We start from the raw sequence: 19,206 nt of genomic DNA, 5'->3' as shown, positions 1-19,206 counted from the left end.
GTGATCAACTTGCGGGTTCCGCCCATGAACCTATGCATAGGGGTTGGCACATGTTTTCGTCGTGATTCTCCGGTAGAAACTTTGGGGCACTCTTTGAGGTCCTTTGTGTTGGTTGAATAGATGAATCTGAGATTGTGTGACGCATATCGTATAATCATACCCACATATACTTGAGGTGACATTGGAGTATCTAGGTGACATTAGGGTTTTGGTTGATTTGTGTCTTAAGGTGTTATTCTAGTACGAACTCTAGGGCTGTTTGTGACACTTATAGGAATAGCCCAACGGATTGATTGGAAAGAATAACTTTGAGGTGGTTTCGTACCCTACCATAATCTCTTCGTTTGTTCTCCGCTATTAGTGACTTTGGAGTGACTCTTTGTTGCATGTTGAGGGATAGTTATGTGATCCAATTATGTTATTACTGTTGATGGAACTTACACTAGCGAAAGTATGAACCCTAGGCCTTATTTCCTATCATTGCAATACCGTTTACGCTCACTTTTATCATTAGTTACCTTGCTGTTTTTATAATTTCAGATTACAAATACCTTTATCTACCATCCATATACCACTTGTATCACCATCTCTTCGCCGAACTAGTGCACCTATACAATTTACCATTGTATTGGGTGTGTTGGGGACACAAGAGAATCTTTGTTATTTGGTTGCAGGGTTGCTTGAGAGAGACCATCTTCATCCTACGCCTCCTACGGATTGATAAACCTTAGGTCATCCACTTGAGGGAAATTTGCTATTGCCCTACAAACCTCTGCACTTGGAGGCCCAACAACGTCTACAAGAAGAAGGTTGTGTAGTAGACATCAAAGACATATTTCAAACAATATGATAATCTCTCTAACCAAGGTAGGGACGAGGAGTAAACGGAGGGAGTGGTAAAATTTTCTTCTCGTCCTGCGAGCCACCGCATGCGTGGGCGAGGGAGCGGGCGTAGGCGTAGTAAGCAAGTTTCTCCTTGTCCTGCGTGCGTGGACGACTTTCTGACTGTCTACTACAAGTTGTGCCCGACTCCGGCGATGGAGGGGTGATGACAGCGATGCGCCTTCGGCTCTCTTTAGTGTTTGTAGTCGTCTCTAGGTGGTCCATGGATCTTGTTATAATTTCTATTATTTCTGGTATTCGTTGTAGTGCCATGTTTGAAGATGAATAGATCGGAAATTTTCTCGCAAATAAAAGATTCTACGAGCCACCGTGCCCGTGGGCGGGGGAGATGGCGTACTAAGCAAGCTTCTCCTCGTTCTGCGAGTTGACGGGACACATCAAAAGTAATACATACAGAGCATCTCCAGTGTACAGAGCCTTGCCTCTAAGGGAGGCCCCACATGGTTTGCCTCTTATCAAATGAAAAAACTGAGCATGTGAGATGGTGTAGCGATCCGACCTCAAACGGTCAAATCTCTGTGCATAAGTATCATCCCTGGATCGGTAATGCTGACACACACAGTACTTGAAGGATTTATAATAGTGTTTCAATCACACACTTATTACATCGAATGTCTCAAAAGAGAACTTATTACAATAATATGTCTTAAAGCCATCTAAATAAGATAACAACAGAAGGCTTCGAAGGTAAAGCGAGCCCATCAACACCAACAGCATAGCTGAGTGCACGACAACGACCTAGCGCACCTTACTCTTCGTCTGAAAAGTCTGTAACATAATACGTTGCAGCCCGAAATGAGTCAGCACATGGAATATGTTGGCAAAATAACACTGTAGAGCAATGAACAAGAATTACTACTATCACTACATGTATGTGTGGCTGGTGGAGGCTCGAAGGTTAATGTTTTTGCGAAAAGCCAATTTTTCCCTACTGCAAAGGAATAAATTTTATTTAACTATGAAGTTGGCTAATAAAACATTGAGAAGGTTCCTTCAACTCAATCCCAATTAAAAGTAATTAATAGCCCAACAAAATTAATTAAGAGTGATGAGATCAAATAAATAATTCAAGCACCAGATACTCAAGATGCCCATAACCAGGGACACGGCTAACCATGATTAGTTTGTACACTCTGCAGAGGTTTGCGCACTTTTCCGCACAAGACTCAATCTCCTCCTTTGTATTTATCGCACTGCATGGTGTTTGAGAAACGGATGACTGAGACACAGTCTTTTCGAAGAGGTCACCTTAACCGATAGATAGGCCGGTACACCTACAATCCCCTACATCTGCTAGCCCATCATGGAAAGGATTCCTACAACTTAATCAACTATGCTAGAGCCATAATGGCTTGTGGCTGCACACGGAAGTTTCCAGCATGAATAATCTTATGATCCCTTTGAGCCTGGGTGGCAAACCTTAGGATGATCACACGGGTACTCCGGGATATCCCAGGATAGCTCTGGGTTGCTCCAGGTGCCCAGACAACCACCGGGTGCTCTAGGGTGCCTCAACCAATCCACCCAGATGTGTATTAAAGTAGCCACCTTAAGTTAACCATTATTGAACAACTCTCACATCTGTCATGGATACACTCAACCAAACCACGCATACGAGCATATCATAGCAATATAAGCATAACGTAGAAGTAACTCCCAGGGTTTGATATAAAAAGGGCAATAGGTTCTACCTCATCATCTACTTCCCGGTACCCACAAGTATTCAAGTCCTAACCATGCAGTGTTTGAGGGTTGAAACTAATGCATAAAAACTGGGTAATAAGGGGTATGATCAAAGTCTTACTTGCCTTGCTGACGATCTGAAAACCCTGGAGACTCGTAGTAGCACGCTTCGCACTCCGGAAACTCTATTGCAAACAAACAATAGCACACATAAGCACTCAAGCATAGATGCAAGGGTAAAACTCAGATAAGAAAGTCCAAACTGAAAGTTCAACTGAAGGGCTTCGATTTGCAAAAAGAATCAATCAAATCGGAGGTACGAAACTCAAACTACGATCAAAAGAAGTTCGAAATCAAATCTGCTTGAAACCAAATTTTAAATTGTCAAAATCATGTTCAAGTTGGTTAACTGGAAAGATGGGTTCGAGACAAAGATTTTGGCGTTGGTTTCACTAGATTTGGATGAACGGTTAAAAAGTTGCGGGCATTTGAAGATCAAGGGCTAATCTGCGATATAAATAATCGCGGATAGGTCCCTAGCTGAAAATAAAATAAAAAGAAAAAACTAACAAACGAACGTTCGCTATCAGAGACGAACGAACGAACGCATTCGCGAACAGAAGCGTTCGGGCGAACGTCCGCTAAATAGAGAAACCAAAAAAACCGATCCAATCGAAACCCCCAGAAAAAACCGGGTGGCGGCGGTTTTTTACTGGTTCCTAAAAAAACCAGCGGCGGCGCGGCGACGAGATCCGGCGACCTGCGGGCTCCAGCGGGGCTGCGGCGGCGGGGTCCGCGGGGTGGGGCGACGGCGTGGCGGTGACGCGGCTGCTGTTGCTGCTGTGCTGCGGGGCGGCAGCGGTGTGGGGGATAGGGGACGTGGGCCTCGGCTTATAAAGCCTTGGGGGGGGGGGGCTTCCGGAAGGGGCAGCGGCGGCGGAGTACGATTTGGACTCCAAGCGGAGTCCGCCGGCGGCACGAGACGCGGCGTGGGGAAGGCGGTGGCGCAGGCGGGCCGGCCTGCTCGGTTGGGCCTTCGGCCGAGTCGGGCGGGAACTTTTTTTAGAAAATAAATTCCCCTCAAAACAAAAATCCTAATATAAAATATATAAAAATCCTAAAAATGCCAAAAACAATTTTCACCGTCTAAATAAAATATTTAGAACAAAGGGAACATTTTTCTGGCCTAATAATGTAGTTTTGAAAAATGTATATTTTCCAATTCAAATAAAATAACAATAGAATCCCAAATAAAATATTTATTTAATTTTAATATTTTTCCTCCAATATTCCCCTCTGACTTCGGAGAAGTCATTTTATCTCCTCTCGTTTATTTTTAATATTGGAAATATTTCGGAGAGAAAAATTATTAAAATCAAAATGACCCTCTTTTCAAATTTGAGAAAATTCAAATATGAAAATAACGAAATCTCCAACTCTCTCTGAGGGTCCTTGAGTTGCTTAGGATTTCTAGGATCACAAACAAAAAGCAAGTAAAATATGATATGCATATGATGACCTATGCATAACATCCAAATTGAAAATTTGGGATGTTACAAACCTACCCCCCTTAAGATGAATCTCGTCCTCAAGATTCGGGTTGGCTAGAAAATAGGTGCGGGTGGTCTTTCCATAGGTCTTCCTCTCATTCCCAGGTGGCTTCATCCTCGGTATGGTGGCTCCACTAAACCTTGCAAAACTTGATAACCTTGCTGCATGTAACTCGGCTGGCAAACTCAAGAATCTTGACGGGTTTCTCCTCACAAGTCAGATCACTATCCAACTGAATTGCTTCCAGGGGCACTGTATCTCTTAGTGGAATATCAGCCATCTCTGCATGGCACTTCTTCAACTGGGAAACGTGAAACACATCATGAACTCCTGACAATCCTTCGGCTAACTCCAACTTGTAGGCTACTTCTCCCATACGTTCCAAAACTCGGTATGGTCCTACTAATCTCGGGGCTAACTTTCCCTTAACTCCAAATCGTTTAACTCCTCGCAGAGGTGATACACGAAGATATGCTCGGTCTCCAATCTCATAAACTAACTCCTTGCATTTAGTATCTGCATAACTCTTCTCCCTAGACTGAGCTACCTCCAGTCTATCTTGAATCAACTTAACCTTCTCTTCGGACTCTTTGATCAAGTCCGGTCCAAACAACTGGCGAACTCCAACTTCATCCCATATCAACGGTGTCCTGCACCTTCTCCCATACAAAGCTTCGAAAGGTGCCATCTTGAAACTAGCTTGATAACGATTGTTGTATGAGAACTCCGCGTAAGGTAAATTGTCATCCCAACTAGATCCATAACCTAGTGCACAAGCTCTCAACATGTCCTCCAGAATGCGATTGACTCATTCTGTCTGTCCATCTGTCTGCGGATGAAAAACTGTGCTGAACAATAGCCTAGTACCCAAAGTCTAGTGAAATTGATTCCAAAACTTTGAGGTAAATTGTGTCCCTCTATCTGATACAATGGTCCTCCGAACTCCATGCAGACATACGATCCTGGTCATATATATCTTGGCCAACTTCGCACTTGTATAGGTGGTCTTCACTGGGATAAAGTGAGCGACCTTTGTCAAACGATCAACTACTACCCAGATTGAATCATATCCCGATCGGGTCCTTGGTAATCTGGTGATGAAATCCATGCCAAGTTTGTCCCACTTCCATTCGAGTATCGGCATAGGCTGTAGATGTTCTGCCTTCACTCTCTGGCATACATCACATACTGCTACATACATGGCAATATCCTTATTCATTCCTATCCACCAGAAACATTCCTTCAAATCCAAATACATCTTGGTGTTTCTGGGGTGTATCGAGTATGGTGAGTCATGAGCCTCCTGAAGTATTAACTTCCTGATCTCTGTGTTATTGGGCACATATATACGATCCTCAAACCATAAGGTCTCGTGCTCATCCTCACGAAAACCCTTGGATTTTCCCTTGCTCATCTTCTCCTTTATCTCAGCGATTTCCTTATATTCCTTTTGAGCTTCTCGAATCTTTCCCAATAATGTAGACTGAACCTCCATTGTTGCCACAAAACCTCTTGCAACTATCTCCAAACGATGTTCCTTGAGATCATCAACTAACTCCTGCGGTAAGCCTCCGCTTACGAGGGTATTGGCATAACTCTTTCGGCTCAAAGCGTCTGTTATGACATTGGCCTTTCCTGGGTGATAGTGTAACTTCATACCATAATCCTTTATAAGATCTAACCATCTCCTTTGTCTGAGATTCAGCTCCTTCTGCGTGAAAATGTACTTCAAACTCTTGTGATCCATGTACACATCACATCTGTTTCCAATCAGAAAATGTCTCCAAGTCTTGAGCGCATGCACTATAGCTGCCAACTCCAAATCATGCGTGGCATAATTCAACTCATGAGGTCGAAGCTGACCTGAGGCATATGAAATAACTCTTCCGTCTTGCATGAGTACACCTCCAAGTCCTAAGCGAGAAGCGTCGCAACACACTTGGAAATCCTTGCGTATATCCGGAAGAATCAACATTGGGCCTGTAACCATATGTTTCTTCAACTCCTGAAAACTAGCTTCACATTCCTTGGTCCATTTGAACTTGGTGTCCTTCTTCAACAACTCTGTCATGGGTTTCGCAATCTTGGAAAAATTCTCAATGAACCTCCTGTAATATCCTGTGAGTCCCAGAAAACTATGGATCTCCCCTACTGAGGTGGGTGCCAACCACTCAGTGACAGACTGAACCTTGGTGGGGTCTACTGCTATACCTTCTCCTGATATAACATGTCCAAGAAATCCAACTGCCTTCAATCAAAACTCACACTTGCTGAACTTGGCATACAATTGATGTTCCCTGAGCTTCTCAAGGACTAAGCGCAAGTGTTCCTTGTGTTCCTCTTCATTCTTCGAGTATACCAAAATATCATCAATCAACACCACAACAAACTTATCCAAATACTCCATAAACACCTTGTTCATCATGCTCATGAAATAGGCAGGGGCATTTGTCAATCCAAATGACATAACCATGTACTCATATAGCCAGTACCTTGTGGTGAAAGCTGTCTTAGGTATATCCTGTTCTCGGATCTTCAGTTGGTGGTATCCTGATCGTAGATCGATCTTGGAGAATACTTTTGCTCCCTACAGCTGGTCAAACAAATCGTTGATCATCGGTAGCGGGTACTTACTCTTGATTGTCAATCCATTCAATGCACGATAATCAACAACCATTCTCAAAGATCCATCCTTCTTCTCAACCAAGAGCACTGGGGCTCCCCACGGTGATGAACTTCGTCGAATGTAACCTTTCTCTAGTAGCTCCTTAATCTGCTTCTTAATTTCTTCCAGATCATTTGCAGGCATCCGATACGGTCTCCTTGATATTGGTCCGGTGCCTGGCAACAGTTCTATAAAAAATTCTATGTCTCGATCTGGCGGCATGCCTGGTAGTTCCTCTGGAAATACGTCCGGGTAATCCTTCACAACAGGCACTTCTTCCTGAACAACTCTAGAGAGGGAATTTACTTGGGTCCTCATTGGCACATGCCTATACACATACTTGATCCTTTTTCCCTCCGGGGTGGTGAGTAAGATTGACTTACTAGCACAATCGATGTTTCCTCCATACTTCGATAACTGATAACCCACAAGTAAAGGGGATCGTAACAGTTTTCGAGGGTAGAGTATTCAACCCAAATTTACTGATTCGACACAAGGGGAGCCAAAGAATATTCTCAAGTATTAGCAGCTGATTTGTCAATTCAACCACACCTGGAAAATTAATATCTGCAGCAAAGTATTTAGTACCAAAGTAATATGATAGTAGTGATAACGGTGGCAAAAGTAACGGTATTGGTTTTATAGTGATTGTAACAGTAGCAACGGAAAAGTAAATAAGCGAAGATCAATATATGAAAAGCTCATAGGTAATGGATCAGTGATGGATAATTATTTCGGATGCAATTCCTCATGCAATAGTTATAACATAGGGTGACACAGAACTAGCTCCACTTCATCAATGTAATGTAGGCACGTATTCCGAATATAGTCATACGTGCTTATGGAAAAGAACTTGCATGGCATCTTTTGTCCTACCCTCCTGCGGCAGCGGGGTCCTATTGGAAACTAAGGGATATTAAGGCCTCCTTTTAATAGAGTACTAGACCAAAGCATTAACACATAGTGAATACATGAACTCCTCAAACTATGGTCATCACCGATAAGTATCCTGATTATTGTCACTTCGGGGTTAACGGATCATAACACATAATAGGTGACTATAGACTTGCAAGATAGGATCAAGAACTCACAAATATTCATGAAAACATAATAGGTTCAGATATGAAATCATGGCACTCGGGCCCTAGTGACAAGCATTAAGCATAGCAAAGTCATATCAACATCAATCTCAGAACATAGTGGATACTAGGGATCAAACCCTAACAAAACTAACTCGATTACATGATAAATCTCATCCAACCCATCACCGTCCAGCAAGCGTACGATGGAATTACTCACGCACCGTAGTGAGCATCATGAAATTGGTGATGGAGGAAGGATGATGATGATGATGGCGACGGATTCCCCTCTCTAGAGCCCCGAACGGACTCCAAATCAGCCCTCCCGAGAGAGATTAGGGCTTGGCGGTGGCTCCGTATCTTAAAACGCGACGAATCCTTCTCCCTGATTTTTTTCTCCCCGAACACAAATATATAGAGTTGGAGTTGAGGTCGGTGGAGCACCAGGGGGCCCACGAGGCAGGGGACGCGCCCCCACCCTCATGGACAGGGTGTGGGCCCCCTGGCCTTGATTCTTTCCCTAGTATTTTTATATATTCAAAAAATATGCTCCATTGATTTTCAGGTCATTCCGAGAACTTCTATTTCTGCACAAAAATAACACCATGGCAATTCTGCTGAAAACAACGTCAGTCGGGGTTAGTTCCATTCAAATCATGCAAGTTAGAGTCCAAAACAAGGGCAAAAGTGTTTGGAAAAGTAGATACGTTGGAGACGTATCAACCCCCCAAGCTTAAACCTTTGCTTGTCCTCAAGCAATTCAGTTGACAAACTGAAAGTGATAAAGAAAAACTTTTACAAACTCTGTTTGCTCTTGTTGTTGTAAATATGTAAAGCCAGCATTCAAGTTTTTAGCAAAGATTATGAACTAACCATATTCACAATAACATTTAGGTCTCATGTTTACTCATATCAATGGCATAATCAACTAGCGAGCAATAATAGTAAATCCCGGATGACAACACTTTCTCAAAACAATCATAATATGATATAACAAGATGGTATCTCGCTAGCCCTTTCTGAGACCGTAAAACATAAATGCAGAGAACCCCTGAAGATCAAGGGCTGACTAGAGATTGTAATTCATGGTAAAATAGATCCAGTCATAGTCATACTCAATATAAATTAATAGTAATACATGCAAATGATAGCGGTGCTCTCCAACTGGTGCTTTTTAATAAGAGGATGATGACTCAACATAAAAGTAAATAGATAGGCCCTTCTCGGAGGGAAGAAGGGATTTGTAGAGGTGCGAGAGCTCGGTTTTGAAATAGAGATGAATAATATTTTGAGTGCTATACTTTCATTGTCAACATAACAACTGAGGGATCTCGATATCTTCCATGCTACACACATTATAGGTGGTTCCCGAGCAGAATGGTAAAGTTTATACTCCCCCAGCACCAACAAGCATCAATCCATGGCTTGCTCGAAACAACGGGTTCCTCCAACTAACAACAATCCTGGGGGAGTTCTATTTGCAATTATTTTGATTTGATTTGAGCATGGGACTGGGCATCCCGATGACCAGCCATTTTCTTGTGAGTGAGGAGCGGAGTCCACTCCTCTTGAGAATAACCTGCATAGCATGGAAGATACAGACAACCCTAGTTGATACATGAGCTATTCAAGCATACAAAACATAATTTCATTTGAAGGTTTAAAGTTTGGCACATACAAATTTACTTGGAACGGCAGGTAGATACCGCATATAGGAAGGTATGGTGGACTCAAATGGAATAACTTTTGTGGTTGATGGAATTGGATGCACAAGCAGTATTCCCGCTTAGTACAAGTGAAGCTAGAAAGAGACTGGGAAGCGACCAGCTAGAGAGCGACAACAGTCATGAACGTGCATTAAAATTAATCAACACTGAGTGCAAGCATGAGTAGGATATAATTCACCATGAACATAAATATCATGGAGGCTATGTTGATTTTGTTTCAACTACATGCGTGAACATGTGCCAAGTCAAGCCACTCGAATCATTCAAAGGAGGATACCACCCTATCATACCACATCACAACCATTTTAATAGCATGTTGGCACGCAAGGTAAACCATTATAAACTCCTAGCTACTTAAGCATGGCATGAGCAACTATAATCTCTAATTGTCATTGCAAACATGTTTCATTCATAATAGGCTAAATCATGAACAATGAACTAATCATATTTAGAAAAACAAGACAGGTCGAGTTCATACCAGCTTTTCTCATCTCAATCAGTCCATCATATATCGTCATTATTGCCTTTCACTTGCACAACTGAATAGTGTGGATAATAATAATACTGCACGTGCATTGGACTAAGCTGGAATCTGCAAGCATTCAATTCAAGGGAGAAGACAAGGTAATATGGGCTCTTTGTTAGATCAACAATAATGCATATGAGAGCCACTCAACATTTTCATCATGGTCTTATCCTCTTGACCCCCAAAGAACAAGAAAAGAAATAAAACTATTTACACGGGAAAGCTCCCAACAAGCAAAAGAAGAACGAGAAATCTTTTTGGGTTTTCTTTTTAATTACTACTACTACAAACATGGAAAGTAAACTAGCTAAAAGCTACAACTAATTTTTCTATTTTTATTAAGGTTTTTCAAACACACAAGAAAAAAACTTAAAAAGAAATTAAACTAGCATGGATGATACAATGAAAAAGTATGAGCACCGGCAACTGGCATGAGTGTGTGAACATGAATGTAATACCGGTGAGAAATACGTACTCCCCCAAGCTTAGGGTTTTGGCCTAAGTTGGTATATGCCCATGGATCAAAATGGTCCCTTCCAGTGTACTGAGGAGGATCCTCGGGGTGCCACTGGTTAGCGATCTCCTCTGGATCCCACTGATAAACAGACTGACGGTGCGGATCAAGTGGTAGCTCCAGCTTAGGCTCTGGAGCTCATGTCAGCCTCCGGTATGCATGAACGGTGATATGTCTCCAACGTATCTATAATTTTTGATTGCTCCATGCTATATTATCTACTGTTTGGACATTATTGGGCTTTATTATCCACTTTTATATTATTTTTGGGACTAACCTATTAACTGGAGGCCCAACCCAGAATTGCAGTTTTTTTGCCTATTTTAGAGTTTCGCAGAAAGGGAATATCAAACGGAGTCCAAACGGAATGAAACCTTCGGGAACGTGATTTTTGGAATGAACATGATCCAGGAGACTTGGACCCTACGTCAAGAAATAAAGGAGGAAGCCACGAGGTAGGGGGCACGCCTACCCCCCCACGTGAGCCCTCCACCCTTGTGGGCCCCCTGTTGCTCCACCAACGTACTCCTTCCTCCTATATATACCTACGTACCCCCAAACCATCAGATACGGAGCCAAAAACCTAATTCCACTGCCGCAACCTTCTGTATCCATGAGATCCCATCTTGGGGCCTGTTCCGGAGCTCCGCCGGAGGGGGCATCCATCACGGAGGGTGTAACATCCCAAAATTCTAAATTTTGGAATGTTATATTAAATAAGTAATTATGATTGTTTGTTTGTTTGTTGTGTGAAACTGAGTGGAAATTGAAACCTTTTGAAAGTTGAATGAGAGGGAATAAAAGGACTTTCCCAAAACTTTCATCTTGCATTTTGATCTCCATGAATTCAAATTCATTTCATCACAAAAACCTAGAGTGAAGATAATATGACTTCTTCCATTCAAAGAAATGAAAAGGGGTTTGAAAATGATGTGAATTCCATTTTGAAATATTTTAAACTTAGAAACTTTAAGCAACTCAATGAGTTCATAAAATGACTTCTTCATATTTGAAGAAAGAGAGTTGGAAGTTTCAAAGAGATAAATTGGAGGTCACTTTGAAGTTGTTTGAAACTCCAAATTCAAATCCAATTGGGAGTTATTTGAGTTCCTATTCAAATGATTTTTCTCCTAAAAATAATAAATGGAAATAAGGGTAAAATGATTCCCTTCAATGGAAAATTAGGAGAAAATAAATTTGAAATCATTTTGCTATTTTAAAAATGATTTTTATTGATTTTAAATGTAACAGTAGCATTGTTTGACTTTTACGATTTATTTTGGATTTTATTTGAACTTGGAAAATAGTTCACCTTATTCTTGGTATTTTTATGATCATTTTGGTATATGATATATTATGTATAATTTTTATTTAATTTACTTCTGCTGCAGTTTTCCTTTGTGTTTTTTTAAAAAAATCCCGCGCACCGCCCCTGGACCGAGGCTAGCTCGGCCCAGGAACACCCCGCGGCCCAACCGGCTAGCCGCGCCAGGCCACACGCACCCCCGCGGCCCAGCTGGCGATTGGCCAGGCAGCCCAAGCAACCCTCCGCTCGTCCGCCCGCCTCTTCTCTCGCTCGTAGCCGCCCCGCTGCCAGGAGGCCCCCGCTCCCATCGTCCCTAATCTCCCGCCTCCTCCGCTCGGATGAGCTTGCAGCGCTCACCGCCCGCAACCACCGGCGCCATCGCCTCGGAGATAAGCCTTATCCCTCGCTCCCCGAGCTCCTGACCGCGCCTATAAAACCCCCAAGACCCCCTCTCTCTGTTCTGCCAATTCGCTCGTCCTCTCGCACATCACAGACGCCGCCTTCGTCAGTTGGATCTCGCCGGCCGGAGCTCCGTTCGCCGGAGGAGCTCGACGACCGTAAGCCACCCGAGGTCTCAAACTCCGTCAAACTACTCCCCATGTTCTTCCGCACCTAGTTGACATCTCATTTTGCCCCTAGGTTCGCCGGAGACGCTGTCCCCACGACCTGCGTCCTCGCCGGAGCACGGAGACGCCGCACTTCGCTCCGCCCGTCCGGGTCACCCCGATGCGTGCCGTCGCCACCACCGGACTGCCCACGTCGTGCCCGTCCCATTCGTCTCCTCCCCCGCCGCCGAGGAGCACCGCCGCCACCGCCCGTCCGCCGCCTGACGCCAGCGCCGCCGCCCCTGTTCGCCGTCCTCGCTCGCTGTAAGCCGCCCGCTTCTTCCCATTCATTTAGTTTTTTAGTATTAGCTCGGTTTTTTTAGTTCGGTTAACCACGGTTTTAAATAAACCGTGTGGTTTAGTTAAAAAAACCCGGTCTCCGGTTTTCATTTTTTTTGCCGCGGTAGCTGTTTTGCTTAGGTAGCGGCCGTTCGCCGAATAACTTCCGCAGCGAATGCTGCTCGGCTAGTAGGAAGCCGCCACATGGCCAGGGACCTGGTCGCGAATAAAATTTTCACAGTCAAGTCCCTGTAAATTGCAGTTTAGCCCCTAAACTTCAAATGGTTGTATCTTTTTAACCGTAACTCCAAATTCGACGAAACCAGCGGCAAAATATTCGTCTCGAATAGCTTTATCCAGAAAACAAACTTTGAAAACTTTTGGCCAAATTCAAATTTGAACTTTATTCAGATTTGAATTCAAACTTCAATTGACCATATCTCCTAAACCGTAGCTCCGATTGATGTGATTCTTTTTGCACCGTGTCACCGTTGCCAAACCCTATCACTTGGACCTATCTCACGATATTTTTTCACACATTAGGATTTGTCCATAGTAGTTTTACTCGTATGCCTAGTAGGCACTGTGGTCCACGTCACAATTTTTGGCACCCATGCCCTATGTTGCTTTGCACTTAGTATTTACTTTCGATAGTTAAGTCTGTTGTGTGTTCCTTTGGATTTTTCGAGTCTTTTCATGTTGCATGTTATTTGGTTCTCTGAAATGATTGCTTATGTGAATGCAATGTTTGACTTTGTAGATTTTCATCGGAGAGTGAGGAATAGTTCTATTAAGTAAATTTCTGAGAGTGATATAATCTTCATCAATTGTTACCAGGCAAGTTCACATTTGACCATTCTTCCAATTACCTATGTTTTATATTATGCACTTAGTCCTTTTGTGGTAGGATTGCATGGTAGGATTTATTGATGCCAGATGGCTATGCCGTTACCTAGTAGTTCATTGAGGTAGGTTTGAACCATATACCTTTGTCACCACCGCGTAAGTTTAATTTTGCCTCGCCAATGTAGACGTGGATTGGGAAGTGTTCATTGTGAGAGATGAGTGACAAAGTTGTAAGTAGAACCAAGATAACTTAATGAACTACCTGGGCGGAGGTTTGGTTTGAATGGTGGCGAAGTATAGTGGGAGCATGCATGGGAAATCCATGGTGGTGCGCCACTAGTGGTTCATCCGCCCAGGCTCAAAGAGATCAATCGTATTATCATGTCTAGAAGCTTAGTGTGCAGCCACAAGCCAATATGGGCTCTGGCTTAGTTGAGTAGTTAGTGTGACCCCTTCCGGGATGGGCTAGCAGATGTAGAATGATGTAGGTGTACCGGCCTATCCGTGGGTTAAGGGGGGAACATTTTCGAAAGACTATGTCTCGGTCATCCTGTTCTCAAACGCCAGGCAGTGCGAGAACTTCAAGGGAGGCGATCGAGTCTTGTGGGGAAAAGTGCGCAAACCTCTGCAGAGTGTTAAAACCTAATCGATTAGCCGTGTCCCCGGTTACGGACAACTTGAGCATCTAGTAGTGGAAATGCTGGGAGATCTCATCACTCTTAATTAAACAGTTGGGTTTTAAATGAAACTTTGGGAATGGATTGAGTTGGCTTTACCAACTCATCCTATGCTATACAGTAGTGGTAGAATAATATCTTTTATTCTAGGGAAAAAACTAGCTTTATGCAAAAAACTAAACTTAGAGCTTTCCACCAGCCAAATTGCATGTACAATAGGTTCATTATTCTTATGATGTGACTTGCCAGTACATTCAATGTACTGACCTACAGGGCTGCAACGTCTTATGTTGCAGGAATTTCTACGATGAGTAAGAGTTACGTTGTAGGGTTACGGTCTACACTCAACTTGCCGTTGGCGTTGATGGACTCCACACCCTTATGTTTGTTTCCGCTGAGACTTATGAGGTATATATATATCAGTTTTACATTATTTATACATGTGATTGCACTTTGATATATACATTGATGTACTGTGTGTGCCAGCATACCAATCCAGGGATGGCACGGATACACAGAGGCTTGACCATTTGAGGTCGGGTCGCTACAGAGGGCTTCTACATCAACACCACAGCCTCTTCGATGAAGTGTGAGTAGTTTACCTCAGACCTTCGGGTCCATAGTTATTAGCTAGATGGCTTCTTCTCTCTTTTTGGATCTCAATAACATGTTCTCCCCCTCTCTTGTGGAGATCTATTCGATGTAATCTTCTTTTTGCGGTGTGCTTGTTGAGACCGATGAATTGTTGGTTTATGATCAAGATTATCTATGAACAATATTTGAATCTTCTCTGAATTCTTTTATGTATGATTAGTTATCTTTGCAAGTCTCTTCGAATTCTCAGTTTGGTTTGGCCTACTAGATTGATCTTTCTTGCAATGGGGGAAGTGCTTAGCTTTGGGTTCAATCTTGCGGTGTCCTTTCCCAGTGACAGTAGGGGCAGCAAGGCACGTATTGTATTGTTGCCATCGAGGATAACAAGATGTTTTTTATCATATTGCATGAATTTATCCCTCTACATCATGTCATCTTGCTTAAGACGTTACTCTGTTTTCATGAGCTTAATACTCTAGATGCATGCTGGATAGCGGTCGATGAGTGGAGTAATAGTAGTAGATGCAGACATGAGTCGGTCTACTTGTCTCGGATGTGATGCCTATATACATGATCGTACCTAGATATTCTCATAACTATGCTCAATTCTGTCAATTGCTCAACAGTAATTCGTCCACCCACCGTAAATACTTATGCTCTTGAGAGAAGCCACTAGTGAAACCTATGGCCCCCGGGTCTATCTTCATCATATTAATCTTCCAATACTTAGTTATTTCCTTTGCTTTTTTACTTTGCTTTTATTTTACTTTGCATCTTTATCATAAAAATACCAAAAATATTATCTTATCATATCTATCAGATCTCACTCTCGTAAGTGACCGTGAAGGGATTGATAACCCCTTATCGCGTTGGTTGCGAGGAGTTATTTGTTTTGTGCAGGTACGAGGGACTCGCGTGCAACCTCCTACTGGATTGATACCTTGGTTATCAAAAACCAAGGGAAATACTTACGCTACTTTGCTGCATCATCCTTTCCTCTTCAAGGAAATCCAACGCAGTGCTCAAGAGGTAGCAAACGGCCTCTGGCAAAACAAGGTACGTGCCTGAAAGTATGTTGAACAAAGAGGGAGCAGGCAAATTAATAGTATCAAAGTAATTTTTATCAAATATCAGTCTATAGTTGAGCATCTTCTTCTTCTTCTTCTTCTTAACAAGAAAATCATGTGCTACCATACTCTTATAGTCTAGAAAAATAGGAGGCAACAACTTTTCCTCTTTATCATAGTGCCTAATAGGTATGTTAAAGTGTGCAGCAAGGCGCGAGGCAAAGATGCCTCCTAAGACGAGAACCTTTGTACGGTTCAGATTTAACTATTTAGCAACAATAACGCCTAAACTAAAAGTGGTATCACAAAACAAAGCATGGCGCAAAATAACAATATCAGGGGCACTAAGATTTCCAGAGTTCCCGTGACCAATTAAGCATCTACTAGCAAATATTGCGAAGTAACATAGAACAGGAAAATGTATGCTAGTAATTCTTGCATCAGAAACCTTCCTCATTTCCCCTACAATAATCATATCAATAAATCCCTCCACATCGTTGCGTGTGGTTCCTCTATGCTGCCCTCAAAGGGTATCCTACAAACCCGACAAAAAGCATAAAGTGACATCTCCTTATGCTCATCATATAAAGAAAATTCCACCGAAGATGGCGATCTCCTAGCATGGAAATGAAAATTTTGCACAAAAATATTAGTGAGTAAGAGATACTATTCGCGCTGGTCATGGAGGAAGTCGGTGAGGCCTGCATTCTCAGCCAAATAATAAAAATCTTCATAAATCCCGGCTTCTCTCAAGAACTCATCACAAGGCCATTCGCACGGCCGAACCTCCGCAGTGCGAGGGAGATTATATTTGGGCTTCTTATTCTCTTCACTTTGCTTATCCTTCGAGCTTCGGCTCGAAGAGCCCCTAAAAAATCTCTTCATCTTTTCTGAAGATTTGTAAATTTTTTAGTAACTTAAAATAAAAGTGAACCAAACTCAATAAAACTGATAGCAACTACTCCTACAAGTGCCTAGAGGCCATATCATGCATTAAAACTACTTTTTACCACATAAATTTGACATGCAAGCTCAAGAACAGGGTCACCTAAGCAGAATTTTTTTGCAATAAATAAAGCACTAGAACAAAAACTAATTGGACCATTGGAGGAGTCACATACCGAAGAACAATCCCCCAAAGCAGTTTTGTGAATGGAGCTTTGAGCAAGGAGATCGAAAATGGCAGCAAGGTGAGCTAGAACTCGGGTTTGAGCTGGTGGATGATTTTTTCTGGAGGAAGACGAAGTGTGTGGGTGCATGAATAAGTGGAGGGGGCCCACGTGGGGTCCATGAGGCAGGGGCGCGCCCTCCACCATCGTGGGCACATGGTGGGGTCCCCTGGTGTGTTCTCAGTGCCAATAATTCTTAAATATTTTGGAATAAAAATCATATTTCATTTTCAGGACATTTGGAGAACTTTTATTTTCGGGGTATTTTTTATTTCATGGATAATTTATGAAATAGACAGAAAATACTATTTTTACTTTATTTAATCTAAATAACAGAAAGTAAAAAGAGGGTACAGAGAGTTGTGCTTTCTAACTTCATCCATCTCATGCTCATCAAAAGGAATCCACTAACAAGGTTGATCAAGTCTTGTTAACAAACTCATTCCGAATCGCATGAAACCGAAGAAATTTCGAATAACACTAGGTTACCTCAACGGGGATATGCACATCCCCAACAATAAGAATATCATATTTATTCTTGACAGTAGGAAGAGGAAAGTCAAAACCTCCAATAGTAATTGTTGGAATTTTTCCAATAGAATTGATACTGTGGACTTGAGGTTGTTTACTCGGAAAGTGTACCGTATGCTCATTACCATTAACATGAAAAGTGACATTACCTTTGTTGCAATCAATGACAGCCCCTGCTGTATTCAAAAAGGGCCTACCAAGGATAATCGACATACTATCGTCCTCGGGAATATCAAGAATAACAAAGTCCGTTAAAATAGTAACGTTTGCAACCACAACAAGCACATCCTCACAAATACCGACAGGTATAGCAGTTGAGTTATCATCCATATGCAAAGATATTTCAGTAGGTGTCAACTTATTCAAATCAAGTCTACGATATAAAGAGAGAGACATAACACTAGCACTGGCTCCAAGATCACATAAATCAGTTTTAACATAGTTTCTTTTAATGGAGCATGGTATAGTTGGTACTCCTGGATCTCCTAGTTGCTTTGGTATTCCACCTTTAAAAGTATAATTAGCAAGCATGGTGGAGATTTCAGCTTCCGGTATCTTTCTCTTATTTGTAACAATATCCTTCATGTACTTAGCATAAGGATTCATTTTAAGCATATTAGTCAAAAGCATATGCAAAAAGATAGGTCTAATCATTTCAGCAAAGCACTCAAAATCCTCATCATCCTTTTTCTTGGATGTTTTAGGAGGAAAAGGCATGGGTTTTTGAACCCATGGTTCTCTTTATTTGCAGTGCTTCCTAGCAATGAAGTATCTCTTATCATAACGTTGATTCTTTGATTGTGGGTTATCAAGATCAACAGCATGTTCAATCTCTACATCGTTGTTATTGCTAGGTTGAGCATCAACATGAACATCATCATTAACATTATCGCTAGGTTCATGTTCATTACCAGATTGTGTTTCAGCATCAGAAATAGAAATATCATTGGGATTCTCAGGTGTGTCAACAACAGTTTCACTAGAAGCATGCAAAGTTCTATCATTTTTCTTTTTCTTCTTCTTAGAAGAACTAGGTGCATCAACATTGATTCTTTGAGAATCTTGCTCAATTCTCTTAGGTGGCCCTTAGGATACAAAGGTTCCCGAGTCATTTTACCCCCTCTAGTCATAACTCTAACAACATTATCATTTTTCTTATTATTTAATTCATTGAGCAAATCATTTTGAGCTCTAAGCACTTGTTCTACTCGAGTGGTAACCATAGAAGCATTACTAATGAGTTTAAGTTCACCTTTAACTCTAGACATATAATCACTCAAGTGTTCAATCATATCAGCCTTATGTTTCAATTGTCTACCAACATAAGCATTGATGTCTTCTTGTTTAACAATAAATTATCAAACTCATCTAAGCATTGGCTAGCAGACTTATTATGAGGAATATCACCTTCATCAAATCTATAGAGATAATTTACCTTTACTACCTGTGTCGGGTTATCTAGACCATGTATTTCTTCAATAGGT

This window comes from Triticum urartu, chromosome 7 (genome assembly GCF_003073215.2).
Source record: "Triticum urartu cultivar G1812 chromosome 7, Tu2.1, whole genome shotgun sequence".
NCBI classification, from domain to species: Eukaryota; Viridiplantae; Streptophyta; class Magnoliopsida; order Poales; family Poaceae; genus Triticum; species Triticum urartu.
This window is presented reverse-complemented; position numbering follows the sequence as displayed.